This window comes from Triturus cristatus, chromosome 7 (assembly GCF_964204655.1).
Source record: "Triturus cristatus chromosome 7, aTriCri1.1, whole genome shotgun sequence".
Taxonomy (NCBI): Eukaryota; Metazoa; Chordata; class Amphibia; order Caudata; family Salamandridae; genus Triturus; species Triturus cristatus.
The window spans coordinates 147,458,488-147,479,887 of NC_140590.1; the positions used below are offsets into that span (position 1 = coordinate 147,458,488).

General features: G+C 45.4%; 1 protein-coding gene across 7 annotated transcripts in view; it reads left to right on the forward strand.

Moving 5' to 3' along the window:
- Positions 1–21,400, forward strand: part of LOC146809067 (sialoadhesin-like) — a 514,967-nt gene that overhangs the window by 242,644 nt on the left and 250,923 nt on the right. The window lies entirely within an intron of this gene.

Sequence of the window (21,400 nt, forward strand, 5' to 3'; positions counted from 1 at the left end):
CATGATCCATCTACCCATAGTTCTCCATCTACCTCTGAAAAGGGCGTATCCTGGAGATCAATACGACCCTTTGTTTGTTCCTCAGTCACAAGAATACAATCATGCGCTTTCTGCGCCTCCGGCTGGGTCTCGGGGTATGGCAACAATGTGGCCGGGTTTAATGTCACGCACCTTTTCAACGTAATATGAGGAGCCAAAAAGCGTCAACTCATATCCCGTTAAGCGGGCACTGGTCAAATGCTGCGTCTTTGTTTGATTAAGCAGGGCATCAACAGCATGGGGAACTAACACCAACAGTTTATGGGACAACACAATTCCTTCACTTTGGCGTATTGACACAGCTGTCGCCGCAACCGAGCGAAAACACCCTGGCAATGCTCGGGCGACAGGATCAAGTACGGCCGAAAAGTATGCACAAGGGCGCTGCTTATCACCATGCATCTGTACTAAAACTGATAATGCACATCCATCTTTCTCATGCACATACAACGAAAAGGGTTTAGCATAATCAGGGGTCCCTAACACTGGTGCTGAACAAAGGGCCTGTCGCAATTGCTGAAAAGCAGCATCACACTCATCTGACCAAGGGATTGGGATAGGCGTATCTTTTGTCAAGAGAGCTAGTAATGGCTTAGCCGTGTGTGAAAACCCCAATATCCACTGTCTACAAAAAGAAACGAGACCCAAAAATGCACGCACATCCTTCTGCGTGGATGGTCTCGGTGTATCCAAGATTACTTGGATACGATCTGGTGTGAGTGCACGCCCCTCCTTAGACAAAAGGTGACCCAAATAAGTCACCTTTGGTCTACAGAATTGCAATTTCTTCCTAGAGACCTTGTGATTGTGGGAGGCTAAAAAGGAAAGTAAGGATAACGTGCTTTTCTCGCACAACTCCAGGGTGTCAGCCGCCAACAAGATGTCATCGACATATTGAATGAGGGCGACCCCCTCGAGTAAAGCAAAGGAATCCAACTGTCGCTTCAAAGCCTGACTGTAAATACTAGGGCTTTCTGTGTAGCCCTGGGGAATTCTACAAAAGCGATAAGATCTATTGTTTAATGTGAACCCAAAAAGAAATCGGCTATCAGGGTGAATGGGAATAGAAAAGAAGGCATTTTTCAAATCAATCACTGAGAACACGGTCGCCGTAGGCGGGACCAAGGTAAGCAACGTCGTGATATCGGAAACCACCGGGTACTGAGGTATCACGATCTTGTTTACCTCCCTTAAATCAATTATGAACCGATAGACCTTTGCGTCAGTGTCCTTTTTCAGAATAGGGAGAATCGGGCTGTTACAGATATTATAGGGAACTTCTTCCACTACTCCTACTGCGATCAAATCTTGCACAATCTGTATAAGAGCTTCCTCGCCCTCCTGGGAAATACGATACTGCGGGAGGCGTGGTAGCACCGCCCCTTCCTGGACACTAATGTGGACCGGGGGAATCACCATTCGTCCCACATCTGTGTCCGACGTCGCCCATAAAGCTCGGGGGAGGGTAGCCAACAACGCATCCTCTGAGATCGTACACATCCGCCCAGATCGGGGATAGTTGTCATTTAGAATCACCCTCACACCCTCAGGGGAACAGCGAATCGTAGCCCTAAAGTGTTTTAACATGTCAAGGCCCATAATGTTATCCGGTGTGTACGGGGCAAGCAGGAACGGACAGGGCGCAGAAAAACAATCAACCTTAAATGCGAGGGGCTGTGAAAGAGGGCTTCGGGAGAGTGTACCGTCAAACCCTACCGATGTAACCATTGAGCCGGATGGGGGAGCCCCCGGAACCAAGTACCTAGACAATGCACTACGTGTCGCTCCTGTATCCACTAGGAACTGATCAGTAGAACCTAAAACCTCAGCCGATACATAAGGACCCGTCTGATCGACCGGCACCTCAACTGATTCAGACCCCCATCCAACGCATTCCTATGCATGCTGAGAATCGTGATATCCCGAGTGATCGATATCCGATACATGATACTGGTGCTGGCGATCGAAAACATTCGAGCTATCTCGGTGCTGTCCCGCAGTATCAAAACGGACATTATCGTTAGAGTTCCCTCTAAAGTTTGAGAAGCCCCCTCTACCTCTCTGGCCACCCATAGTGTGCCCCTGCCGCGAAGCACGCAACGCTGGGCACTCCCTGGCCCAATGGCCCAACTGCTTACAGTAGGCACATTGGTTCTTATTCAAATCAGGTCGGCCCGAAGGGGGACCATAAGATCCGCCCCTTCCCCTATTATTATTACCCCGGCGGGGCGGGCCATATACTTGTGCTAACATGACTTTCGTTTTGAGATCTTTCGATTTCTTCTCCTCCTGGCCCTTCGCCTCGTGCTCCTGACGCTCATAATACTGAGCGATGGTCAGAAGGGCCGTCGGTGTCGCAGAGGACCAAGAACTCTCACTCGCTTTTAACCGGGCCGCAACTGCCGGCAGCAGATTGGCCACATATTTATCCGCGAAAAGGTGGCGGCCTGTGTCGTCGGTAAGCGACTGGCCACTAAAATCATGGAACGTTTCTTCAAAGCGCGTGAAGAAATCTGCCACTGACTCATCAACTTTCTGCTTACATGCCGCTAACATATTCCAGTCAATCTTTTTGGGAGGTATTATTGTTTTCAATTTAGCCACAATAGCAGCAGGGAGATCTAGAATATTCCGGGGTGGTTTCTGTGCGGGCTTCCGCTCCCTATCCTCATCCTCAAGTTCAGACCACCGGGCCTTAAAAGCAACTGTATCATCCACCTTTCGGACAGATCGCCACGTGTCCGGTGGTAGAATAAGGCCAAAGAACAGATCTATATCCGCTAGGGTCATAATGCAAGAATTCAAGGCCCCCTCAACTTCTTCATAGAAGGCCGCTGGATTCTTGCGGGGGTCAGGCAATGCATTCTTTAATGCCATAACATCGGCCCTATGCCAAGGGGTATAAACCCAATTGTACACAAAATATCCCCTAGCATCGGCAGAGTTAATGTCCGAGCTAGTCCCTGCTCCTTTAGGAGGAACATACAAAGGCGCCGCCTCTCGCATTGGTTTAACATGCACTACGACATCCTTATCTGACTGGGAGGTAGATGGGTGGCCCCCTGTCGCAAACGAGTCCGACTGCTTCTCCTCCTCCGTTTGTTGGCGTGCTTTCTCTCTGAGGGCCAGCACCTCATCCCGTAAGGCGAACAGCCGTCGAGCCGCCTCTGGAGCCTTAGGGGGAGAAAAAACACCATTACGTATTGCTCTGAAATCCGAAGTCACTTCGTCAGGCTCTAGGACATCAGAATATTTTCGAAAAGCAGTAATCACTTCCTCCGCAAAATGACCCAGAAAATACACTTTATCTCTCTCCTGCCACGGCCCCCAAGTTTGAAATAAGTCCTCCGGGGATACCTTGCCCTTAAGCGCACGGAAAGAAAGTTTGCGAAGCTCAGCCATTTGCTCGGCCGACAGCATAGACCGTGTGTCTACTTTACCCGAAGCTGGGTCAGAATCCTGCGGCCGTGGAGCAGACGCGCCAACATAAGGGGGCGGAGAGCGATCTAGCAGATAAAAATCATCATCAGGATTATTAAGGACAGGATAAAGCGGTTGGCGAACAACATATTGACCCGAAACTTGTAGCCTACGCTCTTTCTCTTGTCTATCCGTCTGCTCTTTGTCCTCCCGACGTTTTGCTTCTTGTGCTCGCACATGATCATTCTTTCGTTGCTCTTTATCAAACAGCGCTTTCTCACGTTTCTCTCGCTCACGCACTTCCTTCACCCATAACCGCACACACTCAAACATATCCTGACGAGCACGTCGCTTACACAGACACTGTTCCACATACTCAATCTTACGCATATCAAACGATCCATACAAAGGCCATCGCAACTCAGGATCCTTCCTAGTATATTTCCTCCACAACGTGCTGTACATTATGGAAGAAAGACCATGCTTCACGTACATATCCCTATTAGGAGTCCCCTCTGGGGGAGCTGGAGCAGATTCCTCGAGGTTCAACCGGTTCCCCAAACAGCAGCACCACTTACGGAGTGCGCTAAAAGCAGGCATGCTAGGAATAATGCAAAATATGCAGTATTATCAAGTAAAATGGCACTTAATCGTTGCGCCGTTCCAAGTTTACACAGCTCCGGAGAAATTTCTCCACATTACCTGCCTATATGTGTTGCAACGCATATATTTTCACAAAGACAAATTCAAAATATGACTAGTCACCATCAATCAAACTCAAAATAGCCAGACCAGGCTTCAAAACTCGGAGCAAGTACCGTACAACGGTTCTTACCAATCAAGAGTCCAGGTTCCAACTGCCAAGTTCCACAATCGCCCAAACGGCTCTCACGGCAGGACCGACAGAAGAGGTCTCAGTCGATGACCGGCGCCACCCAGACGGTCAGCTCGGAAGGGAAGGAAGAAAAACCTCGGGATGCCAGGGCTAAGACGCCGCTGGCAGTGATCACGTCCCCGGCCAAACTCCTCACCTTCGTCGCGACCAGTCCTTCGAGCATCCGAGTCGCCGATGAGCCCCACGTGACGGGCGCCAATTGATGAATACAAGCCCCAGCTAGGCCCGCAAGAGACAAGGGTTCGCTCTTCTGTAACGAAATCTATAAGGAAGTTGGCACGGAAACTGCAAAGTACAAAAACAACGTTTATTAACCCTTAAGGGTGGTCCTACAATCCACACAACACTCTTCAGTATTGCAAGGAGTAGCACACCGAACTTACGTACACAGTCCCCTTTTATACACAACAGTGGGGCTCATGAGTGGGTGGATACCACATGAAGCTGAAGAACATTACCATTTAGGGTCATTCTCGATACAGAATCAATACATGGGCGGAGCTAACTCACTCCTTGAGCCCGTGAAAACACATGGTCAAGCAAAGCTAATTATAACAGATGTGGTCAAGTCTGGGCATGCGCCAGATGGACAGGAGGGCTATTTATAAACTGTTGCTAGGCAGATTACAAGAGCAACTAACACAGAGGTCGGACTCTCCTCGTGGCGAACACATGGCAGCGTGATGATACAAGATGGAGTCCGGACTTCGGCTAACATACTGAAGAGAACACGATAAAAGGGGAAGCATTAATGTTTTCAGTAAATGCTTAATCACATTCTGCTTTAATTTACAACATGATGACGTCATCCACTTGATAATTTGATGCACCTCTTCACACCCTCATTTAACCTTTCATACACCCACTCTAAAATACTGACTACCATTTTCTAAACCATAGACACATCAATAGAAGATACTATATACCCACTGACTACTTCTAGTTATACACACACATTCATTCATTCACCCATACAGTAACTCATACATGCAGTCACTCATCAATATAGCACTATTATATGTACTCATACACTTATACAAACACTCATACACCGTCACTCATCCTTAGTTATTGACACACGTAGCTAGTCATGTAAAGAATCTATAACACTTTCGTTTACTCACCTATACAGTTATACATTCAGTATCTAACCTATTCATGCAAATAGTAACATATACTGACTCTCCTATACAATCACTGACACAAGTACACACTCATTTATACAGCCACTCTCACAATTACTCACTATCACAGTCATTTATATACTCCAACACTCACATATACTGCCTTTCACATATGTAGTTACTCACACATATACCAGTGAGATATACATTCACTCTCCAACACAGTGATACACCCACACACACTCACCAAAACAGCTATTTCCACATGCACAATTGAACCCATACACCCAGTAAATTAGCCACTCACACATGTTGGCTGAAAGTTACATACCGCCCACCCACCTATACACACAAACACTGAGCCACCCATACTAATACTTATGCTACCAATAAATAAGCCATATAGACAGTCATGTACCTAATAATCAACCCGTGCAGCAGCTTATACAATAACTGAGAGACTGATACAGACATTCGCACAGTTAAGTCGCTAACCCATGCATTCAGTAAGAGACATTTAATCACTAACTTATACAGTCAGTCACACACCTAATAAATCCTCCACCCAGAAACTTATACACCAACTCATTCTTCAGTACACCTTGGCATTAACATATACATATATAAAATATATTTAAAGTTTACAAAAACACACATTCACTGGATGATGTCATCAGTGATGTCATTTGAGATGTCATCGGTGATGTCATCAGTGATGTCACTGACCATGTCATGAGTGATGTAATATGTGACGTCATCAGCAGTGCATTGCGGGGGTGCGAGTTATAGTTAGCTCTACTAACTATAACGGCCAAAATTCTTTGGTTTTGTACGAGTGAAATGTGCAACTAACTATAACGTCCCAGAAAACCCATGTTTGTTTCAATGAAAATATATACATATATATTTTTATATAATTACAATTATTAGTTTAATTGTTTTAAAGTTTATATATATATTTATTATTATGTTTGTTTAACTTTTTAAAATTAAGTTTTTTTGCTATAGTTAAAATGTATGTTAAATCTAATTTATTTTTTGTAAATTAATGTTTTTTAATTTAATATTTATTAATTTTATATATATATATATATATATATATATATATATATATATATAAAAAACAATATTTTGTACAATATTTATGACCAAAAATGTGTTCTTGATATGTTTGTACTTATCATTATAAGTATAGGATGTAGATATTTTTGACATCAATATTTTTGGCTAAATATTTCTGTATGGAAATATTTTGTGTGTCAATATTTTGTCAGTGTACCCTCCTATTTTTAATGTTTCTAAAACCGAGGCAGTTAGTGTTAACCAAATGTTTGACATTTGTAACTAGTTAGAGTCAATCGATTTGACCTCCAAGCTTTGATAAATTGGGCCTGGAATTTGAAATGTTTGAGAAAACTGTCTTCAATTAAATTCAGAAGGTTCTGCGATATATGCCTAAACCTGAACAGAAACTGTCATTTGAAGAACACCGTGCCCTTATAAAATTAAAGCAGAATGATCAAATCACTATTAAAGCCTGTGACAATGTAGGCAGCACAGAACCACTTGGCAAAAGATGACAACCATGTTGTGTGTCGAAGAACAACAGAAAAGTGGGGGGGGGGGGGGGATCACCTGAAGAAAGTTAAACATCAGATTAACAGGATAAGTACGCGAACTGCTGAAGATGGAGTCATTTGCAGACAGGTATGTGCATTCCTGAATGGAAATGAATCCAAAATCCTGGTTATCTATGGAGTGCCTAAAACTCAGAAAAATGCAAAAGATCCCCTCTTCGCTTGATATTGTCTACTATTGGTGTCATCATGGAACCTCTTTCTAAACACACAGACACTTTTTTTAAACCTCTTGTGGCTACATTTGCATCATATGTGAAGGATACATGTCACATGATTTTGAAAGTGGAAGGTATGCAATTCACCAACATAGAGAATTGTTGGTCATGATGGATATTGATGCACTCTATACAAATATACCCAAATGAGAGGCAATCTTGGCTGTTAGCGCTATACTGACACATACATTCTGGAGAGTGTAGTGGCCGTAATCCTCCAATGTCTAGAAATAGTCCTGGGAGAGATCCAGTTGAATTTTATGGAGAACTGTATAAGCAAACCAAGAGAGCTGCATGTGCCCCCAGTGTGGCCAATATTTGTAAGTGTCTATTTGAAGAGAAACATATTTATAATGAAATGGTCTTAAAAACATCAAACTTTGGTCTAGATTTATCGACAACTTTTTTTTTATTTGGGAGGGAGAGGACCAACAACTTAATGAGTTTCTCACATGAATCAATGTATGTGCTATCAATTTAAAATTGCCCCCCCTAAGGTCAGTAGGACAAGTGTTGACTTCTTATACATTTGGATACAACATCAAGAGGATAAATTAGGGGCATCTTTATAGACTAAACCAACAGCTGAAAATACCTTACTACATATTCAAAGTTTCCATCCTTGTTGTCAAAAACAACGTATTGCTTTTAGTTAATTTCTCTTCAGATTAGATGAAATTGTTCTACTATACAGCATATACCACATTTGTGTCAACCTTTTAGCTACCTCCGGTCTAAACTGGTGTTACTCTTGCATTTAACATCCAGACTGCTTATTGTCAACTTCCCATTCTTCTTTCTGTTTGATTTATGAAATTGTTAGTCACTTTTTGAATATCCTTAATTCGATCATAGATATTTTGTACAATCCAAGTTAATTCTTGCCTCCCCTTGTGTCCACACTATCAAAGGACAGAGAGGTTGGTGCACGATTCTCTTTGGGTTTTGGCTCCCATACATAGGTATATTTAATTAAGTTATTGAATTATGATTCCAGTTGGAACAATTGAGATTTTCAAGACTTTTCAAAACAGTGATTTCATCATAGCGGTTGTCTCTAACACTAGGCCAAGATGCAATCCCTGCCATGTTCTTGTGTACTTTTTTGTTTATTTTTTCTGGCAGTACAGGTCGGTACTATCTCTATCATGAGCATTTAACATGGCGCCTACTAAATTATACAGCCTAGGACATGGTTCCAGTCTTTTCTTTCCATCATACCTATTTGAACACTGGTCTGGGTGCATTCTGCAACTTAAATGTGTAGGTTGACCACGCAGACCGTGGAGTTGTGACTGCTGCACACTGGTATGTACCAAACTTGCAGCCTTTTTATTAATCTTTCATTTATTTGTTTATGGTGCTTGGTGCCTCACCATGCAAAAAGAACAACTTATGGACACAATGCTGAACAATGTCATGCGTTCACCCAAGTACAGAGATCTGGGCCTAAATCCATCGTTTTATGCTCCCCATGTCATTCCAGTTTAGACCCAGCCATATACAAATCAGTCTTGACTCTGTTACCCATGGAAACAGTCTAGCCCGAACTGCCAAGCCAGGTCCTCCCTGGACTGGAAACAAGCATCCTAGGACTGGTTTTGTGGTTTCACCCCTAATCAGCCAGGCTAGCTTGACACCAGTGACATGGAGAGCACGGGACCCACATCTGGGCATGCTGGTCCCACTCGGGGTGACAAATGCAAAAAGAACAATTGATGGACAGAATACTGAACAATGTCATACATTCTCCCCAATACAGACATCTGGGCCTAAAGCCATCATTTTTTTTCTCCCCATGTCATTACAGTTTTGACCCAGCCATATACAAATCATTCTTCACCAGGTTCCCTATGGGATCAGTCCAGCCCGATGTGCCAAGTCACGTCTTCCCTGGACTGGAAACCAGCCTCACCATGGTCGCACTTTCTGGATGTTTTTTGTTACTTATAGGAAGAGCGATGGTGGTATAAATGACACTTCCCTTATGTTTCTCATGAGATGTGTGTAGGATTCATCCTCTCTCTCCTGTGGTAAATAGTATACGGTTTCCCATCGATATGGCTGGTATTCTATGCAAATATTATATTCATATATCCTTGGTTAACCATTAACATTGCCAGGTTTACACCACTTTACTGCTCAGACCACGCATTCTTGTTCCCTATTTATTATCTGTGTCCGATTGCTGCCCAATGACCTGGCCTCTTTCACATGGTGTTTTTTCATGGGATTAGTAGTATATACTGGAGTTGGGGACTTCCCTTTGCTAGGCCCTCTATCCCCAGTCTAATTTGTGCTTTGTTTTTTTCAGTGATTGTAATTTTAGTTTTATTTTTGATAGGTGATTTACATAGGACATTGATGGTCCCATATGTTGTAGGCATTACATTATGTCTGGTTGCTTTTGGATGAGGTGAGCAGTTTGATGGGATTTATCCTTTGGATTTTTGCTTTTTTTATCCCATCCTTGTTCAGTTTTGACAATTCTATCTCTTTTTATGTTGCTCCAATTGTGTCCTGATGAAGACCCTGTTGAAAAACTCTAGGGGTCAAAACTTCAACAGTTTTGTCTTAATCAAAAAAAAATTGACCATTAGACTTTGAGAGACCCATTAAAAATTTTTTTTGCTTGGTGGTTTTCTTTACAAATTGTTGTACTACTTTGTTTGAGCACTGTGCATTCTTTTGCACATGTTTTCACTTATTTTCACCTTCACTGAGCAATCACACATAGCACCTTTTTACCGATTGGAATCATCACCTTATTGATGCAATTTATGAAATCATTGAATTGAAGAATTCCTAAATATTTTGCAGTGACAGCAGGGTCTTTGAATTGTATGTCACTGTGAATTTTTAAACTTTTATCTGAACGACTGTTTTTGCAACATATGTTATATATATATATGACCTTCATACCTTATTTCCTTTGGAATACTAGACGCCCCTTCTCTTCATTTGACACCCCAGAGGCATGGCAAGAAAAATGAACAATCTCACCTCTGTGATCACTTCATACTAGTTCTGGAGCAGCTCCTCTCCACTGGGATTAGTGCTTGACTAACCAGGTGAACAAAAGAGGGCCCTGCCCAATTGTCAGCTAACATTTGCCTGTGACAGGATAGGCCTCTTTGAAGTTAATTAAGTTCATAGGCACAGCCCAGATGGTCTTCCTCCCAAGCAGAATAGAACACCTCCACACACCCAAGGCTTTTGTCTCAGCTCTGGGGGCAATTGGACATCTAATCAAAAGGGCTATTCAGCTCAAAGGTGAAAGTTGGAAGCTGATGCAAATGGGCTTCGACAGGTAAAAGGTAACTTTCTAAAAACACCTTTTCAAAATATTTATTTGAAATCCGACTCTACAAGTAAATTGGGACTGTGATACATACTTGAAAACGTCCAATAATTAACTGTTTCCTAGGTAACGATAATATTATTAATGTTAATTTTGTATCCCAATATTTGCTATAGAACAGTTAAACCTACTACAGTGAAAATAGCTTTTAGGGATTTGTCACTGTAAGGACATGTATAACATGTCCTACTTTTAAGGAGTGTTTAGGCCTGTCAAAAGGGGAGTATTTTGTCAAGTCGAATTTGTAGTCGTGTGCACTGTCACGATCTTTATCATCTATCTGTTTTCATTTGTCTACTCCGCTCAATCGACTTGTTCTCATTTTTACAGTCTTTTTAGCTCTGTTTTCCCTTCCTGCCGGGTGATTGTGAGATGTGCCCCAGTCTGCCCATACTGGGGTAAAGAGGGAGGCAGAAAAGTCCACTAGACACCAGGGAGGTAAATACGTATATTAAAAAATGGGATGGTGGCATCCCATCCTATATTGGGCTAAGCCTCCCACCCACAATGCTCCAAAAGACGTTTCACCACCTGGGCCCAACAGCCTGAATACTGCAGCCATCCCCATGCCAAAAAGTTATGTGAATTCCTTTAGGCATAAATTTGACATACGGTCAGCATGGAAGGGGTTGATCCCCCATGCTACCCCCTTTACTGGTGGCAGAAACACTGTTTGTTACATGACCCTAGACTCTCCTGTGTGTCAGTTATTCAGTAATATAGTGGTATATTAGGTTTCCTTGTATGCCAGCAGAGCGCAGACCCTCACGCCCCAGCTACCACATTGCCAAAATGAGCAAATTTGAAAGGAAAAATGTTGATTATTTTCTTCTTGTGTTGGACATTTCATGTTGTGAGCTCCGTGCAATTCGTATGGAGTAAAGAGTGTTTGCCCCACGGTGTGGAATACTGCCAACATCTAGCAGCCCCTCTTACTTTATACAAGCTTTGGTCTGTTGTGGTGTTACATAATAATATGACATTGGGGGATATTCTCAAGAACGTGTGATAACCATCGCAAAATTAGCTTTCGCAACTGTTCACATCACAGTCTATCACGGGAAAATAACTCCGTGTTAACGTGGTATTCCCAAGCCGGCGGCACCATGCAATAGTCCCACGACAACACGTCAAATGACCGTGCTAAAATCAATGCGACGCTGCAAAAATGCAAAACACCAACGTGAAAAAAGTTGGGTTTGCCCCAAATCGCGATACAAAAATCAGCGACAACCAGCGACAGGCCTGCAATTCCCACGCGTCATGCGGGAAAATGCACTATAAAAGCAAAAAAAACCACCCACATACCAAATCAAACTGCGTAGCACCATGGATGCACCCAGACCGAGTACAGAGGACAACCTGAACCCCACAAGCTCCACGGATGTCTAGCCAGGAACCCCTCATCGCCGCCACAGACGACATCCGGATCCTACTGGACAACGGCGAGACGGCAGCCCTCATCCTTCTGGACCTCTCCGCCACCTTCGACACTGTCTGCCACCACAAACTACGCACATGACTCCACGACGCAGGGATCCGAGACAAGGCCCTGGACTGGACCTCCTCCTTCCTCTCCAGCCAAACCCAGAGAGTCCGCCTCACCCGTTCCGATCCGAAGCCTCCAAGAACATATGCGGCATCCCGCAGGGTTCCTCCCTCAGCCAGACGCTGTTCAACATCTACATGGCGCCTCTCGCACGCATCGCCTGACATCACAACCTCAACATAATCTCCTACGCCAATGACATGCAACTGATCCTCTCCCTCACCAAGGACCCCGTCACCGCCAAATCCAACCTCCACCAGGGAATGAAGGCCGTCGCCGACTGGACGGAGGATAGCCGCCTTAAGCTGAACACAGACAAGACGGAGATCCTTATCCTCTGGCCCAATCCCTCAGCATGGGACGACTCCTGGTGGCCTGCATCGCTGGGTACACCTCCCGCACCCACCAACCATGCACGCAACCTGGGAGTCATCCTCGACTCGAAACTCACCATGACCAAACAAGTCAACGCTGTCTCCTCCACCTGCTTCAAAACCCTCTGTGTGCTCCACAAGATCTACAGATGGAACCCGACAGACACAAGGCCCTAGTCAGCAGTATACTCGACTACGGAAACGCCCTCTACACCGGAGGCCCGACTAAGCTCATCAACAGACTGCAAAGAATCCAGAATGCCTCTGGACGCCTGATCCTTGACGTCCCGCGCTGCGACCACATCACCCCCCACCTGAGGAACCTGCACTGGCTCCCTGTCTACAAAAGAATCTCCTTCAAGCTCCTGATCCACGCACACAAGGCACTCCACAAGACCGGCCCAGCCTATCTCAACAGTCGATTCTCCTTCTACATACCCAACAGGAAACTCCACGCCTCAGACCTCTCCCTGGCTACCGTCCCACGCATCCGTAGAACCACAGCCGGAGGCAGATCCTTCTCCCACCGCGCCGCCAAGACCTGGAACACCCTCCCCCTGATCCTACGACAAACCGAAGACCTTCTAACCTTCAGGAGACAACAAAAGACCTGGCTGTTTGACCAGTAGCAACAGCACCCCCCCCCCTCTCCCCACCCTCAGCGCCTTGAAACCCTTGCAGGTATGTAGTGCGCTTTACTAATTATTTGATTGATTGATTGAACCCCGGGGTTGGGGAAGGGCAAGGAGAAGAGTCAGAGGAAGACGGGGTTCAGTCCGCAGGAAGACCGGATCATCGTCACAGAGATGATAGAACACTACCAACAACTGTTCGTCACCTCCACTGCGTCATTGGCAACACAAACGGAAATATGGCAGTCAATCGCCACCAACGTGAATACAGTTGGAGTATCGAGGAGGTCAGGTGAGGAGGCCAAGAGGTGCTGGCATGAAGTGCACAGCCAAACCAAGGAGAAACTCGCTGCCAACAGGAAGGCAGCAAAGGCGACTGGAGGTGGGAGTCTTGCGCCACAGGAGGAGCTGGATGAGCTGGAGGAAATGGTAGCCACAGTCATCAGTGTGTAGATGGTGGCAGGAGTTGGGGATCTGGACACAGCTCGATATGACCTGACCCAACAGCTACAGGGTGAGTAACGACCAGGGACTGGGGAATGGAGGGAGATGGGCACAATGGCACACATGCACAATAATGAGCAACACACTGCACACCCACAATGAGTGTGCAGTGTGGCAGGGGCTAAGGCTGACTACAGATACAAAGCCGTCAGCAGCGCCAGAGTGACCACTTTGAAGGTGCCACTGCCTGTGCTAGTGTGAACGCTCTACCGCCCTGTTATTTTAAAACTGTGTTGCCTATGAATCTGATTGTCACAAACTACTTGCTGCACTTAGATTTTTAAAATTGAATTGCACTCACCGCGCCGATTCCCCGCTGTCACACCGGCTCACTCGCTTCCTGGTGGAAACACTACAAGCGCCAATCAGAGAAGAGTGGGAGGGGCTAAGGCTGAATACAGATACAAATGCCGCCAGGAGCGCAGCGGACGCGCGCAGCGGGTGCGCCGGCAGCATGCCAAAGGCAAGCCCGTCTGCGCCTGTCCGCAGCCGACCGGGGCAAGGGGCAAGCCAATATGCTCAAAACACCACCTTCTCCACGGCCAAACTTATATCGCTCCACTCTAATGCACTTGCAATCGACGAAAGGTGCCTGGCTAACATAGCCATGAATGGGATAATGTCTAAAAGATCCTCATTTCCCGAACTCAGTGGTCTCACACACCAGAATAAGAAACCAAACATCAAGGCCAAAACAGGGAACAACCCCTAACCGTTATCTATCTAAATACCCGCTCCATGGTCAAGCACCAACTTGAAATACATAATCTACTGTCGACCGAAAAAACAGATATCCTATTGTTAACAGAAACCTGGTTAACACAGGACTCCTCCCCTGATATCCTAGCAGCCCTGCCCGTCGACTACTACATCCTGCAAGCTAAAGGTCTTCAGGGTAAAACAGGAGGGGGGTGGCAGCCATAATGCATCAAGATCTACAGTTCTCTGCACTTACCCCTCTCGACCTACCACAAGTAGACAATCTAGTGATTAAACTAGAATCCGTCTCTGCCCCACTAGTATGTGTCATAATCTACAGACCACCTCCGAGCATGCCACAGTTCCCGCAGCTTCTGGGTGAACAGATGACACACATCACAACTAACGATGCAAAAATACTTATGATTGGGGATCTCAACTACTGGGTGAACGACCCAGCAGGTGGACCTCACTCAGCAGAACTAACCGATCTACTCACGGGGCTAAACCTCCATCAGTACATCACCTCCGCCACTCACATTAAAGGTCATACTTTAGACCAGTTATGGTCCACCAACCTGACCATAAGAAACCCAGATGTCACTCCCGGTATCTGGTCAGATCACCATCTCATGAGATTTTCCATAAACAAGCTTACTAAACCTAAAATACCCCTACCTAACCTGGATACTTTAGGAGCTGGAACACCATAGACAAAGCCCAATTCCTTGAAACCCTGGCCAACACAATTCCCATCAACCACTCCTCCATAGATAAGAGTGAGGAAAACTTGTTGGAATGGCTCCTGACAGCCAGCAATAAACATGCCCCACTTAGGAAGTTACAACGAGCACGTCGTCACGAAGCACAAAAATGGTTCTCTGACGACCTAAAAAAGTTAAAACTTGCCCTGCGCCAAGCGGAAAGGAAATGGAGAAGCAAATACTCACCCGACGATAAAAACGTCTTTCAAACTGCCCTTAGAACTTATAAAAAATCGATCTTGACCACAAAGGCAGAATACTTCTCACTTAAAATCATCAACTCCAAAAATCAATCTAAGGACATTTTTTCTATAATAAATAACTTATCTAATCCTGATCGAGTGACATCAAAAACCACACCTACGCAACCCTTATGCGACTCCCTGAATAACTTCTTCATTGACAAAATCAAAATTATTAAAGCAAGCATCCCTACTTGCACTAAGCCCAATTGTCTAACCAAACCAATAAACACACAAAGGCTAGAACAAATCCCTATGATAAGCCGAGAAGCCTTCTCAGACTTACTGACCAAAGTTACATCTGGCTTTCCTAGGGATTGCTGTCCTCCTTGGATCTTGAAAGAAGCCTTCACAGCCTGCCCAGAACCAGCCATGGCCCTATTAAACAAATCTCTATCCCAGGGACAAGTACCTGATGCTTTCAAAGAGGCGCTTGTCGTCCCCCTCCTGAAGAAGCCAGGAGCAGATCCCAGAACCCTTAGTAACTACTGACCTATCTCACTGCTCCCTTACACGGCCAAACTACTTGAAGCCCACATAGCCAAAAACCTATCTACTTTGCTGGAACAGTCAGACTACCTAGATCCTCATCAAGCAGGGTTCCGCCCAGCCCACTCCACCGAGTCAGTGATACTGTCAGTCTTAGAATCTTTGCGAGAGAAAGCGGATGGAGGCTCCCCCAAGCCCTGGTGCTGCTGGATCTTTCCGCCGCCTTTGACACGGTCGACCATAACATCCTGGTCGACCGTGTCGAGGACGCGGGTAACCAAGGATCGGCCCTTTAATGGATCAAATCCTTTCTTAGAAACCGCTATCAAGCGGTCCGCCTGGGAAACTTCACAACACCCTAGATTAAGAACACTTGCGGAGTCCCCCAGGGTTCCTCCCTTTCTCCGCATCTATTCAATCTATACCTTCTCCCCTTGACCCACGCACTAAAAGAAAGAAAAGTCCAGACCTTCAATTATGCAGATGACTCAACTGATTCTGCCTATCAATGACTCCCCCACCACCATCCTCGAATTCCAGAGAACAATGCTGTTTATCCGCGACTGGATGAACAGCAATCACCTCAAATTAAATCCAGACAAAACAGAAGTGATCCTCACAGGAGACCCATCGAACCCCTGGAACTCCCACTTCTGGCCTAAAGAACTGGGACAGCCCCCCGCCCCCTCCACTTCCGCCAAAACCTTGGGTGTCATAATCAATAAAGACCTCACCATGAAAAACCAAATTGGGGCCGTGATCATTCTCAACATGCTGCTTTCAACTAAGGAAAATAAGAAAAATCAGTAGGTACCTTACTCAAGAAGCTAAAACACAGGCAGTCCTCGCCATGGTGATATCCCACATCGACTATGCAAACTCTCTCTACCTTGGCATTCCAGCCTACCTCATCCACCGCCTCCAAATGGTTCAAAACCAAGTGGCCAGACTGATCTTCCAAGAAAACAGGCTCCAACATATCACTCCACTTCTGAAGAGATGCGCCTTCAAGGTAGGATGCATCATCTTCAAATCTCTGAATGGCAAAAGCCCACAATTCATCAACAGTCTGATTAACAGATATACCCCGACCGGCAACCTACAATCTGCCCACATGAACCTCCTGAGCACCCCACCCTTCAGGCTAAAACGCGCCGGGGGGGTCAAGATTCGCCACCCTAGGACCCAAACTTTGGAACTCTCTGCCACTTGAAATCAGATCCTGCACAAACCTCATGAGCTTCCGCAAATTGCTAAAAACTTGGCTATTTAAACAGGCATACTAGCAACATCTAGTTTAGAGCAGCACCAAGAAACCAACCTGGTGTATGTGCGCTAAACAAATAAAGTTTAACATAACATAACATGTCCCTGATAAACAAAAAGTAGGCCCCCATCCACAATGTGCACAAATGGGCCCCCCTCCATATCACCAATGCCACACCCTACCCATGCACATGTGCTGAATGGAGAACAGCAGTGACTCTGTGAGCCACAAGGAAAGTGCAAGTGACACTGCATGACAGATAGCATGGCTGCAGTCACAATACATGACATGGTGCACGAGACGACTTCGAGGTGGCTGAGTGTGGACCACACCTGTAAAGGAGCAGGTCACACTTTGACACATCCACGTGCACCTACAATCCATGACATCAAAAACACATCTGCAGACAAACAATGCACAAGAGTACAAAAAACGTCCAAGAGCACAAATGACCCAAGTCGCAAACTTCCCATTACCCAAAAAGCACACATGTCAAAGGCACACCAACTCACAGAGACAAGGAGCCGCCAAATCAGAGCTGCAGGGGAGACTCGCCAACAATGCAGCACACACACATAGCAATCACAGTACATCAACATTTATTACAATTTCATAAAAAGTGCAACCCTTACTCCACAGGACAAGGACACAACTGGTGCCGTTAGTACGTAGTAACTGACCAATCACATCTGGCATTGCATGACACTGTGAGATGATAATGTACGAGTACAACCTCACATCACTCATGTAGTTGAAATGTCCACTGTCTCCCATCAAATAGCCAGCTTCACTAAAACAGCCAAAATGTACACTGTCATGCATTCTGAATGTAAACATCTCCTATGCGTGAAGATACATGGAACACACTGTTAACCTGCATCTCCCCGTTACATTGCAGAGGGGCAATCAACACCACCTGCAGAGCAGACCACACATCTCTACAGTGATGATAAAGAGGACACCCTGCACATTTGCCCAGACAGCCTCCAACGGCTCGTGGACATCCTCCGCACACAACCCTCAGGAGCAGGTCAGCCCAGCTGCATCGCAGTGACACCACAACCTGCACAGACCACACAGCAGTAAGCACACACCACCACGGCTGGCTCACAGGACCCCTACAACCAACACATGGAATTCCAATGCCGTGTTTTAGGGTGCCAAGAGAAGATGGCTTATCAGCTGCGGGTGGGGTTCAACCTTATGTCAGCCAAACTCGATGCCATATGTGGGTTTCTGAGTCCCATCAGGGACCACTTACAGTCCCTATCAGCCACCCACTGTCCGCACCATGCTCACCAACAATACTTGGCTGACCTCGCTGGGGCCATTACTCGGATAAAAGAACTGTCTAGTCAGACAGGCTCCAGCGATGACAGTACAGAGTTGGCACAGATGCGGAGGACAATGGAGACCATGGAGCCGATGCTGGCTGGAAGTAGGTCTGCCACGGCTGAACACCAGCGATATGTAGCTGGGATCTTCCATGCCTTGCAGATCCTCATCTTGCCATTGCTGCCACAGAGCCTGTCCCAGATAAATGCTGCTGGAACTTTGACACACACATCTCAGCCCCTTGATGTGTCATTGGCACACAGTGATGCAGCCCTATCATCTTCCCACCCTGATGTGTCAGTGCTCCTCGGTGATGCAGCCATAACAACACCACACACCTGACACACCGGACACAGAAGACGTCTTAGAGGATTAAGATGTGGAGGGTAATGACTGTGTGAGGAAGAAGGCAGTAGCATCAGTACCCGCCACATGGCCTCCACCTGCCTGGATCAGACCAATGCATCAGGCCCTGGAACAACACCTCCCACTGTCCCCCGGAACATTCAGCTACATTCACCTGGACCATGACATGGCCTGCCATATCTGCTCTGGTACCAATGACACAGCAATCCAGCTGCGGACTGAACTCTTCCTCTTCAGATTAACCTTGCATTCCCCCAAGGACTCTGGTTGGCCCACCACTGGGCAACCACGTTATGTGGGCTTGAACTGGCCATGTACCCCTCCAACTCTGACACTCCCCGGAATGTGAATAAAACATTCCAAATCACACAGATGTGTCATGTCTATGTTCACTCACGTATACAAGTATGGATGAATTTAGGGACATTGATTGCACAACAAGGCACACCCTGGTAAATGTCATAAATGCGCATGTTTGAGCCTTGCCCACATGACCAATTAGATGACTGTGAAGGTGTGAACTAGCTGTGGCCTCATTGTACATGAACAACAATCTTGCAACCCCCCAACGTAGCCCCACGTCCATGTGTTATATAGGGCTGTCTGTAGAAACGTCAAAATTGGCTGCACGCCTGAATTGGTGTCCCACATCACATGTGGCTTCAGAACATCTCTTTGCATGACCTACTCACACACATCAGTGTGGACACAGTCTGTTTTAATGGATCACATTGATCCACATGGCAAGTAGTTTGACACCATACTCACATTGCTGAAGACACGTAAGAGCACAGGTCTACCAGCAACTATTTTACACAAGGGGAGAGTGACAGAAGCAGCACAGTTGCAATCTCCCAGGTACTGTACTATCACTAAAGGCAACTGCTGTTTTCTGTTCTCCCAAATGGGATATACAGATTTTCAAAACTTAGTTTTTACGGGGAAATCCCTGAACAAATGATGTCCTAGTACATAGCCACTCAGGTGGTGGAATATCCAAAGATATTAGAGAAGACGCCTTACTCACTAATAGTGACATGCTTCATCATTGGCGTCTAGCCATACCCAGGTAAGATGGTACTACCTGGACGGACTCAACCACAGCTTTTATGGGAGTTCTTATAAAAGGTAACGACTGGTTATACAGGGAACCAGATGGGTGATATAATAAAAATACCTACAGGTATACCTCAACTCTAGACTTTATTCCGAGGGTACCTGTGGTATAAGATAAAATCGTGGAATCAATGGGGTTCTTTTGAATTTAATTTAATCAAATATACCATCTTTAAAATGCCAACATGTTTCGGCCCTCAATTAAAGCCCTTCCGGGTCTGGGGCCTTCTTCAGGGCTGAGATGTCTACTCTTCGGTGTCCCTGCATTATGTTTAGCAATTTATTCATGCAACACAGGAATGAGGTCTATTGCACTTACCTATAATCTTGTATCTTCCAGTAGATTTTCTAAAAAACAAAAGAAACAGGAATATTTGAAAAGATAGATATGTATTTGGGGATCTCGTATAAGTAACTTGTACATATATTATTTACACCATGACTTATTCAATGTATTTAGTCAGAGTGATTTTGGTGATTAATGTCTACGGACTATCGACTCACCAGTGCTACTACCTTGAAATTAATATATTTCCCATTTGTGCTCTCTATAGTTGTGCTAAAAATGGTTAGAATTGATGATGTAAATCTTTCTACTGAGTCTGTTGCACGGTTTGACCGTCAAATCGTCCTGTGTATAATTCTAGTTGGGGACATACTTGGTGAACATGCTATATGACCCAGATGAGAAACATACACCAATGGTACCCGACTCGGTGTTATACCATGCAAAATAGTGCTTCTGAACATTTCCATTTGACTATTCTCACCTACTATAAGGTGCTGTTGAGCACCATGCGGGTCTTGTGTGTTAGTGTCGTCTTGTAGTCACACACTAAAAAAAAAAAATATATATATATATATATATATATAATCTACTGGCGGTCACCAGTAGATAGTTAGGACCGTGTTTCCATAGGAAATCTCAAAATTCTATTTTGAATAACTTTGGCGCCGGTTGACGAATCTTCGCAAAATTTTCAAAACTAATAGGGCGCTCCGCTCAGCTCCTACCCTGAAAGTCTCGGGGGGGATTCGTCAAGCGGGGGCCGAGAAAAAAGGGGGGTCCCAAAACACGTTTTCCCCATGCATTTTCCCATAGGACCTTTAGTCGAAGGTACAGCCCGAACGACTGAACAGAATTACTTGAAATTTGGCAGAGAGGTAGTCCTCGGGTCAGGGATGTGCCTTTTGCATATATGGAGTCAATCTGTTCAGTAGTTCCTGAGAAAATTGCAGTTAAAAGCACATGCATATCTATAGCCGCGCACCGTGCGCGCACCTTAACGTGTGCGTGCGTAATTCTGATTGGTTGTTACTTGTCAGTCAACGTTCGAATCGGTCGAAATCAGGAAGTGTCGGCCGCCAT